The sequence below is a fragment of the Astyanax mexicanus genome, chromosome 2 (assembly GCF_023375975.1).
Source record: "Astyanax mexicanus isolate ESR-SI-001 chromosome 2, AstMex3_surface, whole genome shotgun sequence".
Lineage (NCBI taxonomy): Eukaryota > Metazoa > Chordata > Actinopteri > Characiformes > Acestrorhamphidae > Astyanax > Astyanax mexicanus.
The window spans coordinates 56378310-56393725 of record NC_064409.1 but is presented as its reverse complement, the minus strand read 5'-3'; positions in this window follow the sequence as shown (position 1 = coordinate 56393725).

Below are 15416 nucleotides of genomic sequence, written 5' to 3'. Positions count from 1 at the left end.
TTTGCTTCTGAATCAAACTGTTTACTAGACAAAGAGAGAGAGAGAGAGAGAGAGAGAGAGAGAGAGAGAGAGAGGATAATTGTGAATAAATATAAATCAATAGACCAAAAAAGATCCAAAAGAGTTTTAAATTAATAAACAAATCAATGTTACACCTACCATATTATGGCTTGTCACACACACCAAGAGGACAAAAAAGTACCATGTAATTTTAAAACAATCATTCTGTAAATGGTGGTAAAAGTAAAGAGAACTGCCACTGATAATCTGGCTCTCACCGTAGCTTATGGTCACTACATGGCACAAACACCAGACACTGAGCACAGGCACTGCAAATAAAGCAAATCACATCTAATAACAGTATTACAGTGCTTTGTAGCAAATCAAAGTAAGCAGTAGACCTACAAAGCCCTGCATTTATTGTCAATGACTTTTACATTTATGTTAAGGCATCTTAAAACACTGTAATACAATACTTAGGATGTCTGTTTTTACCTCTGTAACAATGCTATAATAAAGAACCTCTCTGAATGGCATTGTGACTTTTAAATGGCTCTTTAACCCCTTGAATCTAAGGCTAATTTAGGGGTTTAATTTAAATACTTGTAATTAATTAACCATTCCTGAATTTTTAGGCAAGTTAAGTCAGGAGTCAAAAGGCTTTTATTGTCATTACATTTTTGTACAGTGACATAGTGCCATGGTGCAAAATGAAACAACAATACAATATATATGACATAAAGTGCAAACAGAAAATGCAGAGCTTAAGAGCATGCCTTATTTAATATCTAGCATGAATTGTTTATTATGTACTATTTAGTATCACTATGAATTAATTTAAATTACGCAACAACTAAAAGTAATTGATGATCTAGCATGAATTATTCAGTAACCTTATGAATTATTGATGATCTACTGTTAATTATTCAGTATCCACTATAAATTATCCAGGATCTAATAATGTCTTATTTGTTATTTATTTTACATTATTCAGCATCTACTATAAATTATTTAGGATGTACTATATTATTCAGTGTCCAGTATGAAATATATAATTATAATTAATGATCTTATATGATTCATTAAGTAATACTAATAACTTAAATTTAACCATACTGTATGTCATTTAAAGAGGACTTCTTTTGGTATTTGAAGTTATTGAAAAAAAAGTCATACAAATACAATATAAACAAGGTGAAAATGTTAGTTAATATGGTGGCAATTGAGTTTTTTTTCTAAGCCTGACTAGTTTCAGTTAGATACAACAGTAGAGTCCAGTTTAAGAGAGGAACATTTTAAACTGGAAACTCACCTTTACCAAGTAAAGGTACTCTGAACCTAAGCGTATTAGACTGAATGAGATTCCTGCCAGCATTCAGTAAAGTTTGTCCGACACCAAAACAGTCTTATTAAAGAGCGTATTTTTGAGAGGAGCGTGGAGAGGTCAGTTGTGTCAGGTTCATATTGGTGCCATTACCTTTATTACGAGCCCAGTGATCTCTTCCTGTGCTTCAGAACACTCCGGCTGAGCGAGGCTCACACAGAGGTGAGGAGGTATGTTCACCAGATTGCCTCAGGCATGAATTAGTTTCCACCTGCCCTCCTCTGTTATACACTTAGCACCTCTCTCTCTCTCTAGGTAATGGCAGCTGGTTAGTAGCCGGGGGCTAAAATAACCGGCCCTTTATGTTCGCTGGGTTTGTTTTGAAGGGTGAGAGTGGAGCAGCCATGGATAATTTCTCCAGGTTAACTACCCTGACCTAAAAGTAATTGTCATAAAAAAAATAGCCCTGTCACAAGCTCTTTATGTTTCTGCTGTCATTTCATTTTCTTTAATGCGTGCAGCAGGATTTGAATAGGCTTGTGTGCGTGCGAGACAGGCAGCCCTATGGAAAAGCCTGTAACGTCAGTCAAAGGCAAGAACAGGTTCAATGGGAATGATCGATGCAGCACTTTCACATACATATATAAATATAAAAAGATCATATTCAGCATATCCACTGATCATAATCACTGCAGTCATTTCCAATGATGATCCACATTCATTTGTTAAGAAGAAGGTGATTGCCATGTAGTATTACTATTATGGAATGTGAAAATAATGAATGACTGGATTCTACAGTTACAGTTATTTGGGAATGTGCTGAAAGTCGATGAATTCCGAACACCCCCCAACCTTTAAACTCTTTACTAATGCGATCATGTTCCTCCTCAGTGTCGCCACGCTTATTGTGAAGCCACCGCTGCTACATTTCTTGTGCCGAGCCCGAGTTCGGCCTGTGATCTCGTTTGAACGTCTGATGAGAACAAGGCTTTCTCCGGCTGCGGCACATTTCGAGCATTCCACCACATTGCTTGAACCATGGCCTCTGAAAGCAGTCTTAATTGCATGAGGGATTTGGATGTGAAAGCCCACAGTGAGCTAGACGCAGGCAGGGCTGCTTGAATTAGCGACTGGCTGGCTGAAGTTTCAGCTCGCTGAAGCCTTGACAGTGCTTTGTACTGAATGATTGTTCTCCAGACAGCTGAGCGAGGTAGCGCACTCACGCTCCACGTTGTTTGAAAGCCCAAAAGGATATGCTGCAGCATCATCAAAGTCCAGCCAGTCTTCCATGTGTCAGCCTGGGCTTAATCTCCTCCACTGAGGGCAACGCCTCTGATCACTCTATTCAATCGATGGCGTTTGAATAAAGGAATAACAGATCAGGGCCGTGATATTTCAGAGTTGCACTATTCTAGAAGAGGATATGGCTCGTTTTTTTTTTTTTTTTGGCTGCAAATATGACAGACATGATCAATCACAAGTTTACTGACTCCCTCTCTCACTCACTCACTCACACGCTCAGAAGATAAAGTTGATATTAGCCTAAATAGGACACATCTGTTTGCTTCTAGTGGAGTTGAAGTTTAATTAATTCTCAAGTCGTTTTTTTTATTTTTAGGCACTGCGTTTTTATGTATTGCCGCATGGTAATGTGTGTGTGAATAATGCAAATTACGCTGCTGCTCCTTTGCTCACAGTAAGTAAGGGGACACACGTGGGGTAAACAGCAAACAGAAAACAGAAAAAAAAACAGTACAGAAGACAAACATACTTGGGCTGCAGTGTGTGTTTAAACTCCATTTTGGACCAATATTTTTCATCTCCTGTATCACCCCAAGACTCGCTGGAGAATCGCTGGAGATTTAAAGAAAAAAAAATTCCCCACAGCTGAACTTTTCAAAGAGAAAATTAGTCTTCTCCCCTCCAGCTGAGTTCAAGGACGGGTCTGGACAACCTGGAGAAACACACGGCAGCTAAGACCTTGGCTAGAGATGGGAGATGCGTCTGGGGACCATTTCATGCCTGGGTTGAGCTAAGACAGAGCCATAACCTTAAGCCCCCAGTTTCCTAGATCAATAAGAAGAGTTGAATCAGTGAAAGCACTTAATTCGACTTTATTTGGCTCCTCTTGCTCATAGGTTTGCTACTGTTTGTGTTTTTGGTTTGGCAAGCCCCTGTTTAAATCAAATGAGTGACATCCTGTATTGTAAAAGCTTCAGAACAACTAACTAAATATAAAAAAAACACACAAGAAATGCCATATTTCCATGTTTCTCCCCACAGCTCGAAATATGGCTCTCTTACATTTCATCATGCCTTTCACCGATCATGTCCCACAGTGGGGTATAATTGCGAAAAACTCAAGCCTTGCCAGACTTTGCTATTATTAGTCTTGCGTTTAAAGCTCTCACCCTGGTCAGATGGTCAATGCTTGAGGGCAATGTGTCACACTGCATGGGCACAAAAGGTAGCCAAACAATGCCTATCGAGGACCAGGTGCAGCTAGAGTCGAATTTGGCTACAAACCACCATTGTGGGCAATGGTAAACAATGATAGATGCCCTGGCGGTGGTTCTGAAGAACAATGGCTGCAGTGTTCACCATTACGGACATCATTTTGGTCCCTTTACGAGAAAATCCAAGAGAAGCTTCAGCCTCCCAAAAAAATAAAAGACAAAAAAGACAAAAGACAAAAAAATAAAATAAACTATGGATCAGTAGTTTCATGTTTTCGTTCGTTAAAGTCCAACATTTCTGTCTGCCCATGTCTTTAAATGAATGCAGTCATTTCAGTAATGATGTTTTGGAGCTGAGTGCTCCTTAGCAAGCGAAGGAACATTTATTAGTCCCTGTCCTCCTAACTCTATGAACTGGATACGGATGATGATGTAGGTTGCTGTCGGTGCTGCATCATTAAAATTTGGTCCATTGTTTCAAATCAGCCAGTTTTTAGACGCATAATAAGCAGTCTGAACGCAATTTAAATGAGCCTTTTGACCTATTTTGAATTATTGACCATATAACTGGAAAAGCAGAGTGGAAACTGATCAGCATTTGTAGAAGAACATGAAGTAGAGTCCTACCATGGTTTGTAGCTTTATCAAATAATGTATAAGGTACATTATTAAAAGAAAGGTTCCTAAAAAAATGATTCCTGGCTTGGATGTATAGCTCCCGGAGCAATATAAAACAAAAATTGTGTGGAGTCTTTCTCTCAGGCAGGAAAAATCTATACCTTTATCTATACACAAAACCACCAATAAAAGCTTTGTTAGGAAACCAGCAGTTCAGTTTAACACCTTTGCTGTTAGGAGCGTACCTGAGTGCTTTGTTCAGCTCACATGATCTCTCTCACTCTACGTCTGACCCTCAGTTCACCCCTCACGTTATTCCGCCAGAGGTGAATTCAACACTTTTATTCACACTTGGATCATCAGTGTGCTTCACACATTACCGTGGATGCCAATAGGACCTTAACGTGGGATCAGTAACACATTTTCTTTCAAAGCAATTAGAATTTTCCTTTGAACGATCTGAGAGCTGGATTAAAATGAGCATTAATTGAAACAACTGAAGGTATGGTTGATCACTGAGAGGAAAAAAGGTGTGCAGACTGGTCGAAAATAGAAAGTTTTTGTCAGTTTTTAGAGAAATTTTGATCAATGAATTATAGCGAGATCTGAGGCAATAAAACATAAAGGGAAAAAGCATAAAGGAGAGAAAGCAGAGAAAGCAGTAGTTATCTGTTTCCCAGCTGAAGTTTTGGGGTTAGAATAAAGGAGTTAGGTGTCCTTGTAGAATATGGATGATAAATTGTCCCTGCTGTATTGATACTGTGGTTATGAATCTTTCAATGTAGACACCATACAGAAAGAAATACGGGAAGATATATATCAATACAGGTTCATTTATTTTTTTGATCAATAGATGAAATATATATATATATATATATATATATTTTTTATTTTATACATATTGTTGCTGTCATATGAAACCTGCTTTTTATTTCTTAGTGCTTTATTTTGTTTGTTTATTTATTTATTTTGCACCACATGAAAATACCAGCTGCCCTTTAGTTTGTGAGAACATTTCATGATGAATGGACCAAAAAACTTGGAATAAATTTCTGTTAAATTAACATACATTAAAATTGAGAATGTCTTCCTTCTCCTACAAAAGACACTGATTAGGATTTATTTATGATATATATTTCGCACTGTTTTGTACATTGAATTGATTGTCTGTATATATGTCTGTATATATGACATCATGTGGTTTTTACAGTGTGTCACAATTATGATTATGATAAACTGATAGAAATCCTCCAAATGAAACAAAAATGGCACTAACTTCCATTAAAAGGAAAGTTTTTATGTCTCCTCTCGAGAAGTTATTTTTGGACATTTTTGGAGATATGTTTTGTATGACAGCAACAATTACATATAGACCTTTTTCCATTATCATTTTATTTTAATATCTACATATTTTGTTTCTATCTTATTCTTATTCTGTATACTTCTGCTGATTGGTATTCTATGTATGTTGCGATTCCACCAAACACAGAATTCCCAACAAGGTATGTTAATGAAATGCATACAGAGCCGAGACATCCCACCATATGGTTAACAGTGTGTCTGCTGTGGTTACGGCTGCTGTGTGAATTGGCCATTAGGTTTGGTGCTGAGCGTTCGGCGAGCAGTAGTTCAGCTCCTTTGGCGAAGGCTGCGGGTCACAGCCTCTTTACTTATGCTCCCATGGAGCTGAATGTGGGCACGCACCTGAACTCTGGCCCACTGAGCACCTGGACACAGATGCACTGAACCGTCCTGAACCCCACTCCTCCGAGACCGCCTAATCAACACAGGACACACACAGCCCGTTTGTTAACACACACTCTGCCATATCCTCACGCCGACAGGGAATATGAAGACTGGGCTCTGTGTAAACACAGGCACATATAACACAGTATATGTAGACATGATGGGTCAGATCCTTCAGACGTGGTTTTACATTGTGACAGACTTGAGTGTGACTACACGCAGAGAGCCACTACAAAGGAAGCTTTATTTTGGTGAATATCTCCATCTTGTGGACATCATTCTGTCCTTACTTGAAGTGCCTCACTTATCATGAAAGAGACCATTACCATTTAGGTACCAACGATCAAATTAATATCACTGTTAAAGTATAACTGTTAAAGTTTCTTAAGGAATGTTCGGGAGTTCTTCAGTTCTTCAGTTTAAGACTGTGAAGGAACCTTTTAAAGTGCTTTAACTTTTAACCAACTTTTCTTGAATATTCCTCAAAGTTCTTTTTCAGGAGGTTCCTCTACAGTTTCAAATTGAAGAATCCATAAATGTTCCTCAAGTATACAGCATAAACACTGGTCAAAATCATTACTGTTACACCTGTAGACCTTAAAATAACAGACCAAGGCCATCAAATAAGGATGTCTCTTTCAAGGGAAAGTCAAGGAGTCAAAGAAATAATCGGCAACAGAAAGGAAGAGCGAGCAAGGAAAAAGGAAGAATACAGGTAAACAAGACACTCTCAAGAGTGAAGCCATTTGTCCACATCTTCACCTGCTCAGGGTCAGACAGGAAATGGGATGACTTTATCATTGTTGTCACTTTGTCTTTGGTTGGTTAGTCAGCTTCCTCTCATGGATTGGCTTCTCGGATGACGGCACAGGTGAAACCCACCGAGAACAATCCTCCCTTTCCCTTCCCTAGCTTCCCTCGCTCAAACAGCCCCACTTTTTAATATGCAACATCTGTGCCGGGAGAGCGTTCCAAAATGGCCTGCTCCTTGGAGGATGACGGCGGAGTCTGCTCAAACTTGGGCAGGGGGCGTTTGTAACTGCGAGGTTACACACAGATGTTAGCATCGTTCACAATGTCACTTTGTCCTTTGCTACAATGGCCCGGGGAGGACTATTTTTGGGAGAGCGCTTTATCCCCTTTTTACTTTCCAATGAGCTCCTCTGTCCCTCTTGCGATGTAATGATCCTACGCTTGGCTTGCTCGGGTCAGCTGACCCCTGATCGGCCAGGTGCTACGCGGGCCGTCCGCAGCACACCGGTGCACTTGGTGGCGGCGGAATGGCGGAACAAACGGCCGAGCCTCCATATGCTCCGGCAGAGTGGGCGAGGGCGCGGACTCGGTCTGATCGGGAAAAAAAAACTGGGAGGGAGTTGCTGTTCCACCTGCTGCTCCTCCGGGACGCATGGAGCTGCAAGAGTGTGGCCCTGGGACTTGTTAAAAATCACAGAGATGCTGCAAGAGAGCTGAAAGCAGGAAGATGGAAGGGAGGGTACTTGGTGTGTCTTGGAGGACCCCCACCCTTCCCCTCCACAGTCTCCCCAAAGGCAGCGAAGTTGTTCTCCGACAAAAGTCACAGAGAGAGAACGCTGACTGAACTCTGAGTAAAGACATCAGGAAGAAACTCTGTGATAAGCAGGTCTGGAGGAGCTTTTACATAACGATACATTTCTTGTCAGCAACGAGTAACTGTTCACTGTTTCTCTGATATGAAAGTAACAAAATTCTCATATTTTCTGCTTTAGAATATTCTTGTTTTATTTTGTAGCCTCTTTAATTTGCATGAATTGTTGAAATATCAACAAAATCTTATATTCCTTGAAGACAAGGAAAAGAATGCTCTTATCTTTAGTGAGTGTGACATGATGCGACTTTATTCCTTATAATTATTAACAATTCTGGACCATCTGTATTGGTCAATTCATTATGAAATTCACACAACGACAATAGCAAAAAATGTTATGAGGTTTTAATATTAAACCTTTGTAATGTATATCTGTATATCAACTCTTAAAGAGCACAATTTGTTTAATTTCCTTTTCTATAGATCTAGATTTTAGGGTATAGCTCATGTATTTGTGCACATGGTATGATGTTGTTAAATATTTGTGTATGACCTATTTTCTCAATATTTTGTGAAAAATTAAAGAAAAAAAAGGTCTGGGGTTTTCCATGAGCTAAATTATAATTTGCCAGCTGTTCATGTCATAATCAGTGCGAGTACGGGTGGCCATCATTACAATTATGTAACAAAATATCTATTAGACAGACAGAAAAAAACATCATAAATCAACAACTTGGTACACTGTTAAAAGAAAGGAATGAATTTAACCACAATAAAGGGTCTTGAAAGCCAACTAAGGCAAATAAAGTACTGAACACAGAACTGTTTCCTTGATATAAAAAGAAAATAAGTATTATTTTAATATCTGATGATATTGGCATGGACTGTAATCAAGAGACAAAATTATAAGTTTAAATACAAAGGAACTATCTCAATATGCAAACCAATGGGACACTCTTAAGAACAGAAAAGACAAATTTGACTGCTGGAAAATAAAAGCCTGCCCAGCTCTGGTTCAAGATTCTTTGAACAGATAAAACCAAAAATAACTTTGAAAACTAAGAGGATAAGGAAGCATACCACATCATTTGTTAAAAATGGTGAAGGAGGCACCAACTAAAACAAAGATCACAAACACAATTTGTGCAGGACACAGATGAAATATAACCTCCAACACACATATATATTATACACATATAAATATGTATCACCATGAGGTTTGCAGCATCTAAGTGAACCCAAGAGACAAGACAAGACACATTTTGATACACAGGTATCAAACCCACAACCCTGTCATCATTAATCCAGTGTTCTAATAAATGAGCCACTGCTGTCACAGCATTGACATGTATATTTACCAATAAAACTGAGTGTTTGGTTTTTGTTATAATGCAACTTCTAATAGACAGATAAACACTGAAGTGTATTGATTTATACTTTGTACTCTGTAGATTTTTAGTCAAATGCTGTGAAATTGATGGGATGAATGTGCTGCACAGTACAGAGGGATACTGACCCAAAACATACTGCAGAAAAACCCAAAAGCTTCTTACAGCAAAGAAATTAAACTGTTCTCTAATAGCCAAGTGAGTCACCTGCCCTGAACCCAACTGAGCATTTTCTCATATACTGAAGCAAAAAGACACAAACAGGTAACTACTGAAGACTTCAAGCTGTCACTGACTACGAAGAATCAGCATTACAATATTAAAAATCATAATTACATCTCTAATTATTTTACTTTGTTCAATCACGTTTAAGCCTATGAATGCTATAAAAGATGGCTGCTATTTCCACACAGTTATTGCTTGCTGTTCTGCTTCATTTCAAATCCACTTCTGCGGTGTACAGGGGCATAACTTCAAAAATTGTATTGATGTTCAAACACATATGGATCTGACTGTAAGTGAAATCACAACCACTGTGCACAGCGGCTCATAGTGAGCATGCATTTCTCCTGCTGTAGGGGAGATGGGCTTACTGTCATGAAGGTTATTAATATTCTCCCTGTTTAAAGAACAAAAAACGCATCCAAACACAGAGGCTATGATCTAAAGGGGCCTTGTCGGCAGGATTATTCCACCAATTTTCAAATGAGACACACAAGAGAGAAAGAGAGAGAGAGAAAGAGAGAGAACTGAGAGAAATTACAAAAAGGGGGGAAAACAGTGAGATGTAAAGGGAAAAAAGGGAGAGAGAAACAAAGAAATAGACAAAAGAGCAGAGGGACAAGTTTAATTCTCTTTGCATTGCTTACAAAAAGGAAAAGATTCATATTTAATGTTCATCAGTGCAGGCTGCGTTTGAGCATGGAAGATGCTTCTGCTAGTTTTCCCACACCCCTTGAGCCGAGTCCTTGTGACAGCCCTCCGCTCTATCCCGGCAAATTATCCGCATGAGCTCCTGCGAACAAAAACAGCCCAGTACAGGGGGAACGGAGGCCGAGCTGTAGCCGTGGATGCCGTCCTGGGATGGGAGAGACACGTCACTTTGGATCAGCACTGTCCACGGATCCCACATCAGTGCCATTAAAAAGAGCAGAAACGTAAAAAAAAAAAAAAAAGCAGGATGAGAAGACCCATAGAAAAGAGAGCTAGTGAGGCAGGGTGGAGGAGGGAGTCCGCTACGCCCTTAAATGCTGAAGCAGGCCTTTTTAAAAATCTTTGAGGTCTAGCAGATGAGCTTGACTAAGGGTCGCTGGCACATTGTCTAAGCACTGCTGACACGTGCAAATGTGTTAATCAGCTTTGATTGGGCCTCTCTGATGTGGCCTAGCAAATAATTTGTTTCTGCATGTGGAAGAGCTTCGGGCTACATCCAGAACCACGTTTTAGCAAGTGAAATTATCCTCACATCAGTGTAGAAAAAGGGCATAGGGTAAAGTGGTGCTCATCTGAAGGCTGTGTGGGATGTACAGCAGGATGATCTATTTGATTGCACTTCTTTAATGCCTTCATTTCAATAAAAAAGAAAGAAGATGATTGAAATAATGATGATGATTATGATGATGTTAAAGATAATGGTTTATTTCAGATTGAACTCATTCAGGAAAATGTATGGCCCTTGTTCATCAATTATTTTAAGTTAAAAAAGATGAAATCCTTGGAGTGAAAAGCATTATTGTACATGTTTTTTAAAAAGAGATTTTAACCCCTCAAACCCAAAGAGTTAAGGTTCATTAATTGGCGATTAATCCTAATGCAGGGACTTCTGTGAATTATTTTTTTTACAGTTTAGTTTTCTATTTTAGGGCCTATTACAATAATGTAGTTATGAAAAGGTAGAAATGTGTGGAAGGCCTACATACAGGTTCTAATGGGTTAAAGTTTCAATACTAATTAAAGTTCTCTTTTTTAGAACTTCACATTCTGGTAATAAATCATACGAATCATCAGAATAGAAAGATATTCTTAATATTTATGTTTCACCTTTTCAGGGCATGAAAGAACAGCATTGCTAGGGGTAAAAGGCAGTGATTATTTTGTAAAAATAGCCAAACAATATGTTTATACATGAAAATTACTTACTTAAAACCTCTATAACTCTTGTTAAGAGTTATTTACTTTGTATGCTCTGTGACTTTAATGACATTCTGAAGGTTACTATTAACCAAAAAAGGAAGTGCAAATTGATTAAGTTACTAGTGAGGAAAACAGATAGGAACAACAAATGATTCTGCAGAGATTAAGAGGTTAATCTTAAACCCGTTTAAAATCTGCGTATAATTCCTTTCAGTACTCTGTATATTATTTTAAATCATGAAATCCCTAAGTGATAACATCCTGAGAGCATCAGGACAGTGTGTGAATCTGTGCTTGTTTATCTCATCTTATTTATAGAATGTAGGAGTGCTGGATTAGTGCTTTAGTGTTTTATATGCTTCTACATGTCTGTTCCAAACCTTTCCAAAATGTAAAAGCTTTAAAGGCATGTTTTACGATCCATATAACTAATTCTCACCTCATTTCTTTATTAATTATAAATTAATTAATAATAACTACAAGTTAGGAAATTGTTGTTGCATCATTTACATCAAGATTTTAGTCCTGTGCACCCAGTAAGAAAACATATGAATGAGCTGCTCATTTAATTTATCTGAGTTTTAAAATACTTATGTACAAGTTGAAGTGTAAAAGTGCTGGTTTCAAAACTACGTAAAGTATAAAATAATGTAAGGAGAAGCCACAATCACTATAATGTTATATTAAAATGTAAGTGTTGCACTAGGCTGCCTATTTCAGCCACATATATGCCCATTAAAAATGAATGCATTTTAGTAAAATGTAAATAATGTATACTAACGAAGCTTAGTTGGGACATTTCTCTCAAGTTCTCTTGAGCTTCTGACACAGACCATCTTCAGACTAGCTTACATATTTCTGCATATGTTCTTGCTGGAGTGTGACGTGACGTGTGCAGTTGTGATGGATTTGTATAAACCAATAAGGTGTTGAAAAGGTATTTGGGCCATTAATATTTACGACAAAAATAAACTCTTGTTATTGACACTCATTCCTGTTACTGGAACTCACTCCTGTTACTGGAAGTCTCTCCTGTTACTGGCACCCATTCCTGTTACTTTTTATGTTTTAAGTAACAGAAATGAAAGTAACAGGAATGAGTTTTTAGCATAGAATTAGCAAATACATGAAAAATAGCCAAATGACGGCTATGTTAATAGCATGAGGACTTTGTGCACATTCTAATGATTTCCCCCAAAATTTTATTTAAAAAAAATAAACAAATGATATCTAAGAATTAATTTAGGTAACAAAAATGAGTGTTAAGATTAAGCTCCTCAGTCATAGTTACAATAAGATCAAATATACAGAAAAACAAATGAGGGAACTTAATTTTGGTCTTTCCATGATCTTCAGAAGAAACAACTGATGTAACGTCCAGTTGTAGATGTGACTTCTAGATGAGAATATTCCAGATTTTTCAGGTGGGGTAATGTGTTATGGTGACAGGACTGACTGAAACCCAGAGACACAACTAAAATGTGTATTTTAACTTAAATATTATGGATTTATGATTAAAAAATATTTTTACAGCATAGATGGAATTTGGAGTCACACAACAATGCAACAACAATGCAAAAAATAATAATAATTACATTGCATGGTAAGGTTTATAGTTAGAAAGTGGGGACAGGTAACAAATGCTATTTTTTCAGTGATTTAAGTAGTTTTTATTAATGTTTTTATTAAATATTTTATATTTGCAATTAGGCCAATGTGTAAGACACTATGCTTACTAATAAAATGTATTTTAAAGTTATTTTGTGTGCACATTTATACATGTAATATCCTGGGGACATAAATGGCACCCATTCGGCAGAATATGCCATATGTTTATAGTTCTCATCCAACCACAATCTAATTCACTCTATCCGGTTGGAGAGATTTACAATTACTGTTATAATTATACAAAAAATAATTACTTCAGTAAAGTATAGAGAATCAAAGGTCAGGATTTTTTTGTAAATGTTCTGACATTACACCACTGATTCTTGAGGATTTCTATTCAAGCAGTACAAAAAACAATCTTTCATTATTGGTAAGGAACATTACTGAAAAGCATAATTGTAATTGTAATAAAAAATATTTAAAACAAAAATAAGTAAATCTGCTAATGTCAAAATATCATGAATAAAATCATAAAATTGGCTCTTTCCTGAACTTCATTTTAAAATCAATATTTTCCTGAATACAAATCAAACAGTTCATGTTCTCTAAACCTTTAATTTCCTTATGTTTGTCTAGTTTTTTACATCTATTTTTTAAACATGCAGAGTTTGGGTTTGATTCATGTTACTGATCTGGAATTAAGTGGAGTAGAGGGAGAACAGGCAGCTTCGCCAACTGTTCTGTAGGAGATTTTAAAACTATCAAATTCTCAGAATGTAAATTTAAGTTATTTTACTGCAGAAAAGGGGTTTTGTATCCCCTAACGTTACACTTGTAGCCTGTATACGGGACAATGTATTTTAAGGGGTTAAGAAATACAACAAAGTATTTGTACTTCATAACCCCTGACACCCCTGGGTGTATTACTTTTCAAACGTTTGTTTAGTAAATATGCTAACGCTTACATAAAATCATGTATTGTATGTGTGTCGAGAAAATGTGAGTGATGTGAATCCACTTTAAGGAGACTTTTTAAGTTCAAAAGTGTTGCAAAAATGCAGTGTTACTGTATATTATTTTTCTTACAGGCTTATAAGCACCAAAGCAGGTACAACAGCAGAGTGCTCACTGCTGCTTTATTAATAATAATATCAATAATAAAGCAGAGTTACATACCAGTATTTTTATCAAACCTTTCCTCTCAGAAGACACTGATTAAAGCCCCCCTCCTCCTCTTCCTCCTCCTCACATGCAGCCCACCAGGGTCACCCCGAGCAGCTCCTCTGGGGGAGCAGTACAGGAGTCAGAGGTGACGAATCAAGCTGCAATCTGCTCGTGTTTTCCCCCCTGAGGATCACAGCGCTGTTTACCGCTCAGCTCGCGCCTCAGCCCAACAGGAGCGCAACAGCGCCCCCCAGCGGCCCCCGCGCGCCCCGCACCTCCAGCGGCTCGAGCTCCTCACACCAGCAGCTCCTCCGCCGAGACCTGATTAGGAAATCATCCTCTGGCCTCCTTCTCAAGGATAAGAGCTGACGCTTAAGGAGACTTGAAAAATTGTCCATCGTAAAAATAAACTTGTCTTCTAAGATGTATGCTCAGCAAGCCCCAAATTGGCCCAAATCTAAAGCTATATACATAGACATCTCTTCAATTACACTCACTCGCAAAAAGTACACCGAGGACACACAACTTTCTTGTAGCAGAAAAGCCAAAGTCCACCTCTTGTTGATTTATGAATGGACAGGAATCCATTTTTCCCCTTTTACCAAAAGATAAATCAGAGCTGTTTTGTCGGACGTCTTAATTAAAACTAGGCTAAGGCAGTGTTAAATGATACACAACTTTTGATAAATGCAGCGCACGTCACACAACACCAGAGAAACACAGAGAGAATCAAATTCTCTCTGAGTTTTTTAGATTGTTTTGTTGATTTTCAATTATAAAATATAAATTAAATGTGCCATAATCTCATTTTTAATATACTGTTGGAAAATTTGTGCTTGGTTTCATTAAATCCCACAGATTGATGTTAATCATGTTAAAGCACTGACATTATAGTCCACCAATCTGTAAAGTTGGTCACATTTTTACTTAATGTTTACTGTGCTAAATGTCTTGCTACACTCACTGATGGGGAATTGTGCTGGAAATAACATATTTCATTCATTTAAAAACGTAAAAAAAATATTGGTGTCATCTATTTTTTTCCTCCCTCCGTTGCTGTAGCATAATTTGGGCTACTGCAAAATAGAACAGCAGCATCGTTTTTAAACTTAGTCTTCAAAAACGCTTTAGTAGAATGTTTTAATTTTTTTTATCTCATTATCACACAACCTCCCATCCATTATCATCCACCCATCCCATCCTAAAATCTTCAGATACGTACCATGTAAAAATTTAACCAACTTAATCAATTTAAATCAATTTTTATTGCAAGTTTTATAAATACCTGTTGCAAAAGTACAGTGCAGTAAACAAACACTGTATTTTTATTTTTATTTTATCTTTCATTGATATTTTAAGTGATGAAGTCATCACATACTCCATAATAACCGACATGCAGCTTTTCTTTTAAATAA